Genomic DNA, 17464 nt, shown 5'->3' on the forward strand with positions numbered 1-17464 from the left:
CGTAGTGCACACCTGTAGTTCCAGCTACTTGGAAGGCTGAGGCGGCAGAATCGCCAGAGCCCAGCAGGTCGAGGCTGCAGTGGCCACTCCCGGCCACTGCACTCCAGTCTGGGTGACAGAGTGAGACTCCAACTCAAAAAAAAAAAAAGAAAAGAAAAGAAAATGCAGCTGTAAAGCTAGATTGAGCTAGGCGGTAAGGGGTAGGAATTTCAAGTTTAATGTACTTTGCCTTAAAACTATGGGGAGTCATTTGTCATTTTTATAGAATGGAGTAATACCACCTAGGATGATTAATATGACGTTGGTATTACAAGAAAGATAAAATGAAAGTGGAAGATTGGTCATAGGGGTATTGAATATCTAGGTATAAACAAGATACGATTTACTTATCTATTTAATTTATTGAGAATGTCTGGGTCTTTACATATAATATCATGTTGAGTAAAATGATACATTTTCAGAGTATGGACTTAATGAGATTACTTAACCACATATATCAGGCGCATCCATGACTACTAAAATTATTTATAACATTTTATTCTAATCAAAATTTAACTTGTCATGATTTCTCTGACATTGAATGAAAATGTCCCTGGGAATCTTTATACCTCTGTTGAGGAAAATAACAATCCATTATTCCTGATAGTGTGGGAGAACATTTTGCAATGTCTGATGCATTAACTTTCAGTGGACTTGACATCAGTTTTCAAAGTGAAACTATCTTTTGCATTTTTCATTCCTCCATCTATCCATAATGTTTTCATTTAACCTTAAGTATGCAGAGATGCTATATCCATTTTCCACTTGAATTTTCTAAATAATGCCTGTTCAAAAAATGAAAATAAATTAGCATTAATTTTAATGTCCTTGAAAATTGGTATCAATTTCATAAAGTCACCACTTATCAATCTATTAACATTCTGTACTCATTTGATAGAATGTAAACATGTTTCTTTTGCAATGTGAATAATTCAAAAAAACCAACAATGAAAATGAACCCCAGGTGAACTGTAGAATGGATAATTATTTTAAATTACATTTTTCACAAAGAAAATGGCATGGGTTTTCTGGAAGCTAGAATTGTCTTTCTAAGGAAATAGAACACTAAGGAAAAACAGATTTGACCCCGAGCTACACATACATAGACGGAACTTGGCAAACTTTCCAGGAGTAAACAGTGATACGCGCATCCCAACCTAATCGCATCATATGGTCAGAATAGAAAAGGGCTCTATACTTTACAGCCTCAGCCCAAAGGCATTAAGTTGGGTAAAATAATAAATTTTCAGAATATGGAGTTAATCAAAATACAGCATGTACATACAGCAGTAAATGCACGACCATTGACACAGCAACTAGTACTCCATTTCATGTCTATGCTGCGGTCTTATTTTCCTCAACAAGTTCATTTTGATAATTAGATTCATTACATATAAATTTGACTGTTAATATTTAAAAGCTCAGTACTGAGTAGAAGTTACAAAAGCAGCTCTCTTCTTCAAGGACAAGAGTCACTTACTTCTCAGATTAGAAGTGATTTCACATTTAAATTGAAAGTCTTAGTATTACAAGTGTTTTCTAAAATCAACTTACATATCATACAGCCTTTGCTTTTGAATTTCTAAATGGCTCAAAATTCTGTGTGTGTATCTGTGTGAGTGTGCATGTGTGTGTGTGTGTATCTATATAAACAAAAAGTCCAAACTTATTATTTTCTTTTTTTAATTTTTAATTTTTAAAGATGGGGGTACAATTCAGGGATAAGTGCATAAATGTTCATTATGCAGGTACCCTTCTTGATGAGGTGTGTCCCCCTCCCCTGGCAGAATCTCACTACTGACAGTCCTTTTCTTACAGTAGTACGATAATTATTCAAGGTCCGCTTATGAGTGAGAGCACGTGATGCTCAGTTCTTTGTTTCTGTGATAGATCACTTATCATTATAGGCTCTAAGTTCAGCCAAGGTGCTGCAAAGTTCATAATTTTGTCCTTCTTTATGGCTGTGTAATATTCCATCATGTCTGTGTACCACATTTTTTTTTTTAGCCAGTCCTCTTTTGATGGGCAGCACGGTTGGTTCCATGTTTTTTGCTATTGTGAACAATGCTGCAATAAACACGAGTGTGCAGGTATCTTTTTCATAGAGTGATTTGAGTTCCTCCAGGTATATTCCCAGTAGGGGGATTGCAGGGTCATATGGAAGGTCGATTTTTAGATTTTTCAAGGATCACCAAACTGTTGTCCACAGAGGCTATACTAGTTTACACTCCCACCAACAGTGTAGACGTCTTCCCTTTTCCCTGCATCCTCTCCAGCATCTGTTATTTTTTGAGTTATCGATGATGGCCATCCTGACTGGAGTTAGGTGGTATCTCAGTGTGGTTTTAATTTGCATTTCTTTGATGACTAGTGAGGCTGAGCATTTTTTTTTTTTTTATCTGTTGGCTGCTCGTATGTCTTCTTTTGAGAAGTGCCTATTCATATCTTTTGCCCACTTTGTAATAGGGCTATTTATTTTCTTTTTCGCATGCCAAACTTATTTCTATCAACAGCAGACTTTGTCATGGTGGCTGCTTGAACTGAATGGTTATGGTAACATTTACTTTATGTTTGTTAAATGCCCAGCATTATACTAAGTGCTTTATATGCAATCATTGTACAAATATATCAGGGAAATTCTTTATTATATAGTTATATGATGCATAGCAATGTTTTGCTCAATTATGGATCATGTATATGCTAGTGGTCCCATAAAATAATCATGAGGCTGAGAAATTCCCACAGCCATCATAGCCTTGTAGTATAACACATTGTTTACGTGTTTATAATGCTGCTAGTGTAAACAAACCTATTGCACTGTCAGTCATATAAAAGTACAGCACATACAGTTATTTATAGTATGTAATACTTGATAGTAAATGGAGTGTGATACTGATTTATGTATTTACTATATTATACTTTTTACTACTATTTTTGAGTATATTCCTTCTACTTTTGTTTTTAAGTTAACTATAATACAGCCTCAGGTAGGTCTTTCAGGAGGTATTCCAGAAGAAGGCTTCGTTATCACAGGAGATGACAACTCCATGTGTGTTTGTTGCCCATGAAGACCTTTCAGTGGAACCAGATGTGGAGGTGGAAGACAGTGATATTGACGATCCTGACCCTGTGCAGGCCTTGATCAACGTGTGTGTTTGTGGTTTAGTTTTCTTTTCTTTTTTTTTTTTTGAGTGGGAGTCTCACTCTGTCACCCAGACTGGAGTGCAGTGGCCGCTCCCGGCCACCGCAGCCTCGACCTGCTGGGGATCCGGCGATCCTTCCACCTCAGCCTTCCAAGTAGCTGGAACTACAGGCACGCGCTACCACACCTGGCTAATTTTTTATTTATTTATTTATTGTAGAGATGAGGTCTCACCAAGTTACCCAGGTGGGTCTCAAACCCGCAGGTTCAGGCAATCCACTCACCTCAGCTTCCCAAGGCACGGGATTATAGGCTAAGCCACTGAGCCCGGCTTAGTTTTCAACAAAATATTTTTAAAAGTAAAAAATATACATTTTAAAAATAAGAAAAAGCTTATAGAATAAGAATATAAAAGCAAGAAAGTATTTTTGCACAGTTGAATGATATATTTTCAGCTGTTATCACGAGTCGAAAGCTAAAAAATTAAAACATACATAAAGTAAAAAGTTACGGTAAACTAAAGTTATTATTGGAGAAAGAAATAATGTTAATAAATTTAATGTAGCCTAAGTGTACATTGTTTATAAAGTTCGCAATAGTGTACAATGATGTCCTAGGTCTCCACATTCACTCACCACTCACTGACTGAATCACCCAAAAAAACTTCCAGTCTTGCAAACTCCATTCCTGTTAAGTTCCCTACACATATGTCCCATTTTAAAACTTTTATACAGCATTTTTCTGTATCATTTCTATGTTTAAGTATATTACATACATAAACAGCATTGTGTTACAATTGCCTGCAGTATTCAGTACAGAAATACGCTGTGCAGTGTGGGGGGCCAGCCCCTGCAAGTTTTGGGGAGTCCCTTGGAAGATGTGGTGGTGTTGGCGAATCTGTAGGGATAGATAGTAAAAGAAAGAAAGACGGAAGGATAGATATAAAGAGGAAGAAAGAGAAAGAAAGAAAGTGGACAACTGTTCAGTGAAATGAGCAGAAGCCGTTTATTGAAAGTTACAGCAGGTATTTATCCCCAAATTTTACACAGGCAGTCTCACAAGTCTTTCACGTGAACACAAAACCAGGTGCGGGGGCGGGGGCATCCCCCACCCACCAGATGCTTAGGTGTGAGGAGGAACAAACCCCAAGATTGTCTCATTGTTCCCTTTGCTAGTTAATGTTCTTCAAAAGCAGTGTAATAATCCTTACTAGCCTAATGATGCTCTGATAATCAATAACTTCTAGAGCTCACACAAAACCCATGATGACTATCTTAAACTTTACTACTTACACAATGCTACGGAAGCTCTTAATTATAGCTTAAGCCAATTTCCTAAAGAATGTGGCCCAGTCCAAAGATCACACTGGGCCCTACAGGATGTGGCCCAGTTCAAGGTCCACGGTGGGCCACCTTTTGGAACAATAGACTACAATCTCTTAACAAAATGGCTATTCCAAAGTCCTATATATCTATCCTAATTTCTATGAAAGTTTCCCAATTCTTAATTCTAATATATAAAGCTGATTAGTAGTGGCAAAGCTTCTAAAACCTAAATGTAAACTGTAAATGTACTAAGGCCAAAACTTCGAGAGTAGAAAGTGGAGACAATGACAGTTCTAAAGTTAACTATATTCTTATTAAACCTAAAAATATTATGATTGATTATGTTTGAACTAACATGATTCGTAGCATGACCTATTCTATAATACCGTCTATGAATAAAATAAATTCAATTTCTATAACAGGTAGAAAAAATACCTTACACTAACTGTAGCTAAAGCTGGCCTAAAAGAATGCAGCCCAGTTCAAAGTACATGCTGGGCTCTCAGGAATGTGGCCCAGCCCAATCTCTGTGCTGGGCCACTCTCGAAAATCATCTTCACCATTGAAAAGCCACACACAGCTCTCCATAAGTATATACTAATTCTACAAATATTCTTTTAAATCTTATAAAGAAGCTTGTACCATATAAAAGGTTCCCAAATGTGACCTGAGTTTGAATTATATCTAATACCTAAGCCGAAACCACAGTTTATGGGAAACAGGAACAATGGATTTCTAGAGTGAGCCATGCCTGTCAGTCACAGAGCCTTCAGCTTAGGCCAGCAGAATTCCTTTAGGTTATTTGTGCTGCATGGCAAAAGGGGGAGGAAAATGGGGTCTACGGCTCCCGAACACGTCCTAGCGGTCTCGAGGTCCACGGCCCTCCCTGATCCCTAACGCTCAGTGGGCCTCCGTGGCCGGCTCCCAACAGTGCAGGTTTGTAGCCAAGGAGCAATTAGCTACATCATATAGCCCAGGTGTGTACCATGTAGGTGTGTGTAAGTACATTCTAGGATGTTCACACAGTGATGAACTAGTCTGACGATGCATTTTCTAAACATAAACTCACTGTTGTGTTATATGACTGTATCACTTAACAATGATATGTAGAAAACCATATATGGAGGAAACTGAGGCCAAGGGAGGTTAAGTGTAATAACCCATGATCACACAGTTATTATTAATTTTTCTTTATTTTCTTTATTTTAAAGATGTGGGTTACAATTCAGGGTTAGGTATACAAATGTCCATGATGCGGGTAACCCTGTTGATGAGGTGTGCCCCTCAACACAGTTATTAAATAGCAGATCCAAGATTGAAACCCAAGCAGTTTTACTCCAGATTCTATGATCCTAGCCATGCTGAAATATTTGTTGATGAATATCAAAGAAAATCATAGCTGTGAAGACGTCATCCTTATGTGTTTCTGAGTTACTTTTTGCTACTGAGCCAAAATAGAATATCTAGAAATGAGAAGCTGTTGTCCTTTGCAAGTTCTCATTTGAAAATAATAAGTCTTTTTAATGTTATTTCTGGACATGCCATATCTTTGAACACTACCAACTGGATCACATTCCCTATGACTTCACAAATTACTTGGTGTTTATTAACTATGCAAAAGAGGACCCCCCAAAATGGAATTTTCGTTGGAGGGAAGGCCCCTTGTAGCACAGACCCCCCCCCCCACTATGTAAGTGCTATAGGAATCCATTGGCATTAGTGGACCAGCTGGAGTTGCTGGGATGGGCTGCATTCAGCTTCAGTGAATTTTCTTTGGAGAGTCTTCCCGTGCGTTTGCCCATTTCATGATGGATAATTTACAAACACATCTGTCTACCCCATGCTGAGTGTTCAGCAGTTTTTGACCAAAATCAGCATGACCTCCATATCCCGCCCTCCCAATTCACATGATCTTGCCCTGACCATGTGGAAAAGGTGAAACTAAAGAACATAAGCACTAAAAGGCATCAAAATTAACTAGCTCAAACACTGAGCAATGGAAAAGGCATCTCATAGATGTATTGCATCAAATGGAGAGTATTTTGAAGGTGACTGAAATTTAAACATGTATGAATAAATACACATTTTTATAAATAAATTCTGTTTTCGGGGGGATTCCCTCGAATATGGCCAGAAGTAGTCATTAGTTCACTTTCCTGGTTAAATTTTATAATCAAGATTATTAAAGAATTTTTTTGGCTACAAAAGGCACATGGAAGAAACTTAAAATCAGTATTCCCATTATCTAAAGATAAGCACGTAACACATTTTGGTATATGAAAAGATGACCAACCTCATCAGCCATCAGGTAGCTATAAATTGAAACCACAGTGAGATACTACTCTGTCGGATGACCACACCCACTAGGATTGTTATAATAAAAATGGTGAAGAGTAACAAGTGCTTTTAATGATGTGAAAAACTGGAACGCTCATATTGAAAATGAGCATTCCTAACCTGAGTGGGCAAATTATGTATCTGATAAGGGGGTTCAGTATCTGGAATAAGTAAAAAAAAAAAAAAGTCTTACAACTCAAAAGAAAAATTATAAATAACCCAATTTAATGATGGGCCAGGGATATGAAAACATTCCTCTAAAGAAGAGGCCCACTTAGTTTCATCCATTATTTCAGGCATTTTTTTTCCCTCTGTGTACATGGCAAGATAGTTTTTTAAGTGTTTTTGTTCTCTCTCCTGTAGGTATTGTTCTTTCTTTATCCAAGAAGTTAGTAAAATCTTGTATTTCAGGGGATTTATGTTGTAGAAACAGCACAAGACATGACAGAATTTCTTTGCAGAAGCTAAGAAATACTCAACACTCTCAGGCCAGGCACAGTGGCTCATGCCTATAATCCCACCACTTTGGGAGGCCAAGGTGGGAGGACTGCTTGAGTTCAAGAATAGTTTAGGCACCATAACAAGACCTCATCTCTACAAAATAAAAATTTAAAAAATTAATTGAGTGGTGGTACATGCTTATAGTCCCAACTACTTGGGAGGCTGAGGTGGAAGGACTGCCTGAGGCTACTGTGAGCCATGATCATGCCACTATACTCCAGCCCGGGTGACAGAGACTCCAACTCAAAAAAAAAATACTTTATAGAAGTACTCAATGCTCTCAAAATTAAAAACTGAGCCTTGGAAGCCATGGAAAAATGTGTCCCTGACAAGGTTAGCATGAAGGCACCAAAACCAACCACCCTCAGCATGAGGAAAATTACATCAGTGGCGGTAGACAACTTGCAATGAGGACCAAAGGCATCTCCCTGAATGTTATATGCAGCATACAACACTCAGAACTTTCTTACGTTTCCAAAAAGTAGGGGAAAATGAACAAATGTGACATGTCTTGAATTCTGTCAAAATAGGTTTATACATATATGTGACTTCAAACTGAGTATAAATTTGTATATGGGCCCTGTACACTTCCATGCATTTACTTGGCTGAATTAATATGATAAAGGCATTTGTAATGGAAGTTCTCCTTAGTCATTTTTTAATTGAGAATTAGCATACCATAAAATGCACTATTTAAAGATGTATAACTCAGTATTTTTTAGTAGCATATTCACAAGGCTGCGCAACAATCGTCACTTATTCATTCCAGAATATATACATAACTGCAAAAAAACCCTTAAACCTATTTAGCAGAATCAGTCAGTGGTATTCCCCTCCCATGCTTCATTTTCTGGCAACCAATAATCAACTTTGTGTCTCTGGTATTTTCTGTTCTAGACATTTCATCTAAATGGAATCATATAGTACACGGTCTTTTGTGTTAGTCTTCATTTTCAAGCATGTCTTTCAGTTTCATCTATGTTGCCACATACATCAGAACTTTACTCCTTTCAAGGTGGAGTAATATTCCATTGTATGGATGTCTCACTATTATGTATCTATTCATCAGCTGACATGTGGGTTGTTATTACTTTTGGCTATTATAAAAAAAATGCTGCTATTAACATTCCTATACAAGTTTTTGTGTGAAGATATGTTTTCATTTATCTTGCATATTTACTTAGGAGTACTATTACTGGGTAATACGGCATTCTATGTTTAATTTTTGAGGAACTGCAGAACTTTCTCACAGAAGTTGTACTGTTTTGCATTACTATTAATCAATATGAGCATTCCAATTTTTCACATCTTTAAAAGCACTTGTTACTGTTCACCATTTTTATTATGACAATCCTAGTGGGTGTGGTCATCCGACAGAGTAGTATCTCACTGTGGTTTCCATTTGCAGCTACCTGATGGCTGATGAGGGTGGTAATCTTTTCAGAGTCTTCTCATTCATTTGCACAACTTCTTTAGAGGAATATCTTCATATCCTTAACCCATCTTTAATTGCATTATTTATAATTTTTCTTTTGAGTTTAAGATCTTTTTTTACTTATTCTGGATACTGAACCCCCTTATCAGATATATAACTTGCATATATTTTTGCCCACTCTATAAGTTGCCTTTTTACTTTCTTTGATGGTATCTTTTAAAGCACAATATTTGTATTATTTTATTTTAATTGTGGGGTACATTTCAGGGTTAGGTAGACAAATATTCATTGTGCAGTTACCCTTGTTGATGAGGAGTGCCCACCCCTCCCCAGGCAGATCTCGACTACTGTCAATCCCACCTCCCTAATCCCCTCCCCCCGGGCAGTTTCCCGCTACTGTCAATCCTTTTGCTATAGTACTACGGTAGTTGTTCAAGGTCCACTTATGAGTGAGAACATGTGATACTCAGAGCTTTGTTTCTGTGAAAGATCACTCAGTATTATCAACTCTAATTCCATCCAGGTTGCTGCGAAGTTCGTGATTTTGTCCTTCTTTATGGCTGTGTAATATTCCATCATGTATGTGTACCACTTTTTTTTTATCCAGTCCTGTTCTGATGGGCAGCACAGTTGGTTCCATGCTCTTGTTATTGTGAACAATGCTGTGATAAACATGCATGTGCAGGTATCTTTTTTATAGAGTGATCTGAGTTCTTGGTATTCCCAGTAGGGGAATTGCAGGGTCATATGGAAGGTCGATTTTTAGAACTTTTAAGAATCGCCACACTGTTTTCCACAATTGCTGTACTAGTTTACACCCCCGCCAATAGTGTAGAAGTGTTCCCTTTTCGCCACATCCTCTCCAGCATCTGTTGTTTTTTGAGTTATTGATGATGGCCATCCTGACTGGAGTTAGGTGGTATCTCAATGTGGTTTTAATTTGCATTTCTTTGATGACTAGTGAGGCTATGAGCATTTTTTCATGCATCTGATGGCTGCTCATATGTCTTTTAAGTGCTGTCTGTTCATATCTTTTGCCCACTTTGTGATGGGGCTGTTTGTTTTTTTCTTTTCAGTATGTTTGAGTTCCTTGTAGATCCTTGATGCTTAGGCCTCTGTCAGATATGAGGTTGCCAAACATTTTTTCCCAGTCTGTGGGCTATCTCCCTACTCTCTTGATGGTTTCTATGGCTTTGCAGAAGCTTGTCAGTTTCATGAGGTCCCACTTGCCCATCTTATGTCATATGGTGTGGGCATTTTGGGTTTTGATCAGGAATTGGTTGCCAGTTCCAACTTTTATAAGAGTGTCTCCTGCGTTTTCTAAGGTTCTTATAGTTTGAGGTCTTATATTTAGGTCTCTGATCCATTTTAAGTTAATTTTTGTGTATGGGGATAGGTAGGGGTCCTGTTTCAATCTTCTGCTTTTGGTCATCCAGTTTCCCCAGCACCATTTACTGAATAGGTTCACCTCTCTCCAGTAGTGGGTCATGGAGGCTTTTTTGAAGATGAGTTGGTTGAGAAATTGAAGTTTTGCTTCTGGAATACCAATACCAGACTGTTTTGATTATTGTAGCTTTATAATAAAGGTTAAAGTCTCGGAATGTGATACCTCCTACTTTGTGTTTTTTGCTTAGGATTGTTTTGGCTATTCTTGGTCGTTTATGTTTCCATGTGAATTCCTGTAATGTTTTCAGGTCTGAGAAGAATGTTGCTGGTAATTTGATGGGCATTGCATTAAATATGTAGATTGCCTTAGGTAGACTGGGCATCTTAACAATGGTGATTCTTCCAATCCATAAGCATGGAATATTTTTTCACTTGTTTGTGTCATCTTTAATTTCTTTGAGCAGGGTTTTATAGTTTTCATTGTAAAGGTCTTTCTTTTTTTATTTTTTTCGTGGCTATGGTGAATAGAATGGTGTTTTTTGTTTGGGTTTCTGTTTGTTTATTATTGATGTATAGAAATGCGATTGTCTTTTGCACATTTATTTTATACCCTGAGGCTTTGCCAAAGTCCTTTATCAGTGCAAGGAGGTTTTTGACTGATTCTCTTGGGTTTTCAAGGTATACAATCATGTCACCTACAAAGAGAGATAGCTTGACTTCCTCTTTTCATGTTTGGATACCCCTGATTGCCTACTCTTCTCTGATTGCTCTAGCTAGGACTTCCAAAAGTATATTGAACAGGAGGGGTGAGAGTGGCATCCTTGTCTTCTTCCAGTTTTTAGGGAGAATGGTTCCAATTTCTGTATTTAGCAGTATGCTGGCTGTGGGTTTCTCATAGATGGCTCTTACTATTTTGAGGTATGATTCATCTATGCCTAGATATTTGAAAGTTTTTATCAAGAAGGGTTGCTGGATTTTATCAAAAGCTTTTTCTGCGTCCAATGATATAATCATGTGGTTTTTGATTTTACGTCTGTTGATGTGTTTAATTATGTTGGGTCTTACGAATGTTGAACCAGCCTTGCATCCTGGGGATGAAGCCTACTTGGTCATGGTAGATGATTTTTGATATGTGTTGTTGAATCTGGTTTTAAGCACAATTTTAAAAATTTTGATTAAGTACATTTGATTGACTTTTTCTCTATTTGGTTGTGATTTTGGTGTCATATATAAGAAACCATTGCCTAATCCAAAGTCATGAAAATTTACATCTGTTTTTCATTCTATGAGTTTTAGAGTTTCAGCTCTTACAGTTAGGTATTTGATCCATTTTTGAGTTATGATGTATGGTACAAAATAGAAGTGCAAATTCATTCTTTTGCACATGCATATAAGTTGTCTCAGCACCAGTCATTGTAAAGAGTACTCTTATCTACTTAGTTGTCTTAGCACCATTGTCAAAAATCAATTGACCATAAGTATACAGTTAATATCAGTTCTGTTTTATTAATCTATATGCATATCATCATTGAGTACCACAGAATCTTGACTTTTGTAGCTTTGTACTGAGTTTTGAATTAAGAAGAGTGAGTTTTCTAAACTTTATTTTTTAATGATTTTTTTCTTTTAATATTTTTGGATGTTTGTTCCTTTCTGAAAAAGAAAGCAGTTATTTTTGTTTTGTTTAAAGAATAGGGTTTCACTCCATCATCTAGGCTGAAGTGCAGTGGTGTAATCACAGCTTACTTCAGCCTCAACCTCCTGTGATGAACTAGTCTTCTTGCTTCAGCCTCCTGAACAGCTGGGACTACAGACATGCACCACCATGCCTACTGTTGTGCGTTTGTTTTGTAGAAATAGGATTTTGCTATGTTATCCAGGCTAGTCTCAAACTCTTGGCCTCAAACAATTCTCCCACTTTGGCTACCTGAAATGCTGGAATTCTAGGCATGAGACACCAGGCCTGGCCTAGAAGTTATTTTTAATAAGAATTGTCATGTATGTGTAGATAAATTTGGGGAGTGTTGCCATCTTAACAATATTAAGTCTCTCAATCCGTGAACATAAATGTCTTTTCAATTATTAGATTTTCTTTTATTTCTCTCAACAATGCTTTGTAGATTTCAGTGTACAAGTTTTGGGTTGTTGCTGCTTTGTTAAGTTTATTGTTAATATTTTTAATGTTACTATAAACAATTGTTTTCTCAATTTCATTTTAGGATTATTCATTGCCAGTATCGAAAAACACAAACAATTTGGCCAAGTGCAGTGGTTCACATCTGTAATCTCAGCACTTTGGGAGGCTGGAGGATTGCTTGAGTTCAGTAGTTCAACAGCAGCATATGGGCAACATAATGAGTCCTCATCTCTACAAAAATCAAAAAATTAGCTAGGTGTGGTGTCACATGCCTGTAGCTCCAGGTACTTGGAAGGCTGAGGAAGGAGGATCACTTGAGGCCAGGAGTCTAAGGCTATGGTGAGCTGTGATCCTGCCACTGCTTTCCAGTCTGGGCAACAGAGTGAAACCTTCTCAAAAAACGCACACGCGTGCGCACACATACACACACACACAAATTATGTATATCAACTTTATATCTTGCAATCTTGCTATAGTTATTTATTAGCAATTAATAGTTTTTAAATGAATTCTTAAGTGTTTCCTATGTATAAAGTCATATAATATGCAAATATAATGTTACTTCTTCTTTTCCAATCTAGATGCCTTTCATTTCTTTTTCCTGCTTAATTGCTTTGTCTAGATCATGTACGAAAATGTTAATTAGTTGTGGCAATGTTGATATCCCTGTCTTGTTCCTGACTTTCACAGGAAGGCTTTCAGTGTTTCACTTTCATGTACAATGTTAGCTGCTGCTTTTCAGAAATGTCATCTATCAGGTTGAGGAAGTTTCTAATACTCACTTGTCTAGTGTTTTTGACAAGAAATGGTGTCGGATTTTATCAGATGCTTCTTCTTCAACTACTGAAATTATTGTGTGGGGCTTAAAAACTTTACTGTAATAATATTATGTATGGCATTGATGGATTTTTATATGTCAAACCAAACTTGCATTCCTGGGATAAATCCTACTGGGTTACGATATTTGATCCTTTTTATATGCTGTCCACTCAAGGCAGCTATTAAGGAAAGGCATTGTGCTCTGCTTTGTCAGACTGAGGTAAGAAGGACAATGGAACACCTGGCCCCTGCAAGTAGCATTCACTCTGTGAGCTCCAGCAGCAGAGCTAAAGGCAGTGGTCATGTTTCTCAAGTTGTTAACACAGTGGACTTTGCACAGACAGCTTTAGCCACAGAACATGAATACTCATTTCCTGAGCACCTGCGAGATAAACTTGGGGACATTCAGATGCACCTGGAATTCGAAGCAACACTGAGGTGAAGTAATTTTGAATATGTTAGTGTGATCTCCTTCCGACAGACTTCCTCCATCAACCCCTCATTTTAAATAGACTTTATTTTTAGAGCAATTTTAGGTTCACAGGAAAATTGAACTAAGAGTTCCCATACTCTCTGCCCCACTACTGTATGCACTGCACACACACACCTTCTTCCACTATCAGCATATTCCACTAGAGTGGTACATTTGTTATAATCAATATACTTTTATTGAAACATCATTATTACCCAAAGTCCATAATTTATATTAGGCTTTCCTCTTGGTATTGCACATTCTGTGTGTTTTAACAAATGTATGATGATATATATATCCAACATGATAGTATCGTACGGGATAGTTTTACTGTCCAAAACTCTGCACTCTACCTAATTTAATTTCCCCTTTCTTTGCCCTCTAATCCTTGGCAACCACTGATCTTTTTACTGACTCCTTACTGTTGTCTTTTTGAGAATGTCACATAGTTGCAATTATATAGTATTTATAGTCTTTTCAAGTTGGTTTTCACTTCGTAATGTGCATTTAAGTTTCTCCCACTTCTTTATGTCTTGATAGCTTATTTATTTTTAGCACTGAATACTATTCCATTTCCTGGATGTGCCAGAATTTATCCATTCACTTATGGAAAGGAAATTTAGTTGATTCTACCATGTTTGAGTCATTATAAATAAAGCTGTTCTAAACATGAGTGCAGGTTCTTGTGAAGGCATATGTTTTCAACCCATTTGGGTAAATTCCAAAGAGCTTGATTGCTGGATCATATGGTAAGAACATGTTTAGTTTTGTATGAAACTGCTAAACTGTCTTCCAAGGTGTCAGTACCATTTTGCAATTCTCACTAGTAATAAATTAGAGTTCCCGTTGTTCCAAATCCTCACCAGTATTTGGTGTTTTAGTTTTCCATATTTTGGCCATTCTGATAGAAGTGCAGTGGGTCTTGTTTTAGTTTGCGTTTCCCTAATGGCATAGATGTGAAGTATCTTTTCATATGCATATTTGCCATCATACAGCTTCTTTGGTGAGGTATTAGCTCTTTCCCCTATTCACAGGCATTTGAGGTTTGAGGTTAATCAGTTATATGCTAGATAACACTGACTGAAAACAGTTACCTTCAAAGGAACTATTTAGTTAAGGTTAAAAGTTTTTCTGTTCATCATTTATTTCTTTCCTTCTTTTCCCTTTTCTTTCCTTTCTAACAAAAGCAGAAGTATAGCATGTGAGTTGATGACTGAAGTACTAGATAGTACAGCTGAACATTCAGTTAAATTTGAATTGTAGATAAACAATGAATAATTTTAAGAATAAGTATGTTCCAAATACGTAATTGTTCGTTATTTATTTGGCATTCACATTGAACTGAGCATTCTATCATTTTTTTTCTTGAAACATGACATTTTAAAATTGTATTGGCCATAATAATTCTCCTCACCTAAGTTTTTAAGTTTCCTATAGTTTCTTAGAATGTCAAAGTAGAAAAAAAGAAAGACTGACTCCGTTTAAGGGGGGAGTAACAACTTGGTCATGAATCCTCAGTCGAATTTATTTTCAGACATCTTTTTCCTCTAATAAAATTTTATATAGCTCATCTGTATCATCACTTAAATTTGCCAGAATTAACATCTTAACTGGGACTGTGGCATTTTTCTCATAAACTGGTTAATTTTTTATTTTTTTTTTTGAGTTCACTCTGTCACCCAGACTGGAGTGCAGTGGCCGAGCCTCGACCTGCTGGGCTCCGGCGATCCTTCCACCTCAGCCTTCCAAGTAGCTGGAACTACAAGCGCGCACTACCACGCAAGGCTAACTTTTGATTTATTGCAGAGATGAGGTCTCACCAAGTTGCCCGGGCGGGTCTCGAACCCACAGGCTCAGGCAATCCACTCACCTCGGCCTCCCAAACTGCTGGGATTACAGGCTGAGCCACCGAGCCTAGCCATAAACTGGTTAATTTGAAACACAGGTAATAAGTATATTGTTTTTCTCTGTTCAAGTACACAGCACATTGGGTAGAATTAGAACATTCAGCAGTAGATTGCCTAAATTGGTGTCTGACCACCCTAAAAGCGATGCTTCTGGTTTGCTATCGGTTTTAAGTGCAGGGTACCTACACCCTTCTCTTTAAATTCATTATTTTTCTTATAAAAACAAATTTAAACTCTTTGGAATGAAAGCACCTTCTACTTTAGCAACTGTTACTCTAGGTGGCTCATCATTCTCTTCCTTCATCTCCACCTTTGCATTCATTACTGTCACCTTTTGCTTGACTCTCCAATGTTTTACTGGAAAATGGTGAAAACGAAAAAAATTTTTTTTTTTTGAGTTGGAGTCTCACTCTCGCCCAGACTGGAGTGCAGTGGCTGCTCCCAGCCACCACAGCCTCGACCTGCTGGGCTCTGGCGATCCTTCCAGAAAACGAAATTTTTTTAAAATTAAAAGTTAAAAAAAAAAAACTCTGGATTACTCTGGGTAATATTTTGGCCAAATAAATCAGAGATTACAGGAGAAAATGAAAACCCAGTCAGGGAGCCTGAGGTTTATTTAGTTATTATTTATTATTTAAAACAGAACTATCAATTTTGTTGTCAAGACACTTGTTACTCTTATGATGGATCCATTTTTATTCCCCTGGACACAGCTTCCATCTTCTTTACATAATACGTATTCTCAAATTTGCAGCTATAAAGCTGAAATGTTGATTCTTGTTGTATTTTTTTTTTTTTTTGAGTTGGAGTCTCACTCTATCGCCCAGACTGGAGTGCAGTGGCTGCTCCCAGCCAGTACAGCCTTGACTTGCTGAGGCGATCCTTCCGCCTCAGCCTTCCGAGTATCTGGAATTAGAAGCATGCGCTACCACGCCCGGCTGATTTTTTGATTTGCTGTAGAGATGAGGTCTCGCCAAGTTGCCCAGGCAGGTCTCGAACCCACGGGTTCAGGCAATCCACTCACCTCAGCCTCCCAAAGTGCTGGGATTACAGACTGAGCCATTGAGCCACTGAGTCACTGAGACCGGCTATGTATTTTTTTTTTAACTAAACAAATAAGGAGACTGCATTTCAACCAATATTTGGTTAGTTTTCCTTTCAAAATTACTAGGGCCACTGTTCCCATGTTGCTGTTCGATATTTGCTAAGTATTTCTTACAGTCTTTAAGAATAGGGTCAAAGTTTGGCAATTTCTGAAAGAGCTAGAACTTGACCTTCCCTATAACCCAGTAATTCCCCTATTGGGAATATACCCGGAGGAACTCAAGTCATTCTACCAAAAAGATACCTGCACATGCATGTTTGCTGCAGCTCTACTCACAAAAACAACAACATGGAACAAACCGTGCTGCCCATCAAAGCTGGACTGGATTTTAAAAATGTGGTCCATACAAACAATGGAATATTATGCATCCATAAAGAAGGACAAATACATGGACTTCGCAGCGACTTGGATGGATTCGGAGTGGACCATGCTCAGTGGTCTATCACAGAAACAAAGAACAGAGTCCCACATATGCTCACTCATTAGCAGGCCATGAACAACGATCATAATACTATAAGAAAGGGATTGTCCGAAGGGGGAAACTGCTGGGGAAGTGGGAGGTGGGCCTGGCAGTTGAGGGAAACTGCCAGGGGGAAGGGGCACACCTCACCCACAAGGGTACCTGCATAATCAACGTTTGTATGCCTAACCCTGAACTGTACCCAACATCTTAAAATAGAGGAAGGAAAGGAGGGAGAGAGGGGAGGAAGGAGGGGAGGAGACAGGGGTAAGAGAGGAGGGAGGGGGAGGGAGTTAGAGAGAAAAAGAGGAAGGGGGAGAGGGGGAGGGGGAGTGAGGGAGGCAAAGAGAAAGAGAGAGATGAAGGGAGAGGGGTAGAGGGCGGAGGGGGAAGGGAGGG

Source organism: Carlito syrichta, unplaced genomic scaffold (genome assembly GCF_000164805.1).
Source record: "Carlito syrichta isolate Samal-C Ts95f unplaced genomic scaffold, Tarsius_syrichta-2.0.1 Scaffold316211, whole genome shotgun sequence".
Lineage (NCBI taxonomy): Eukaryota > Metazoa > Chordata > Mammalia > Primates > Tarsiidae > Carlito > Carlito syrichta.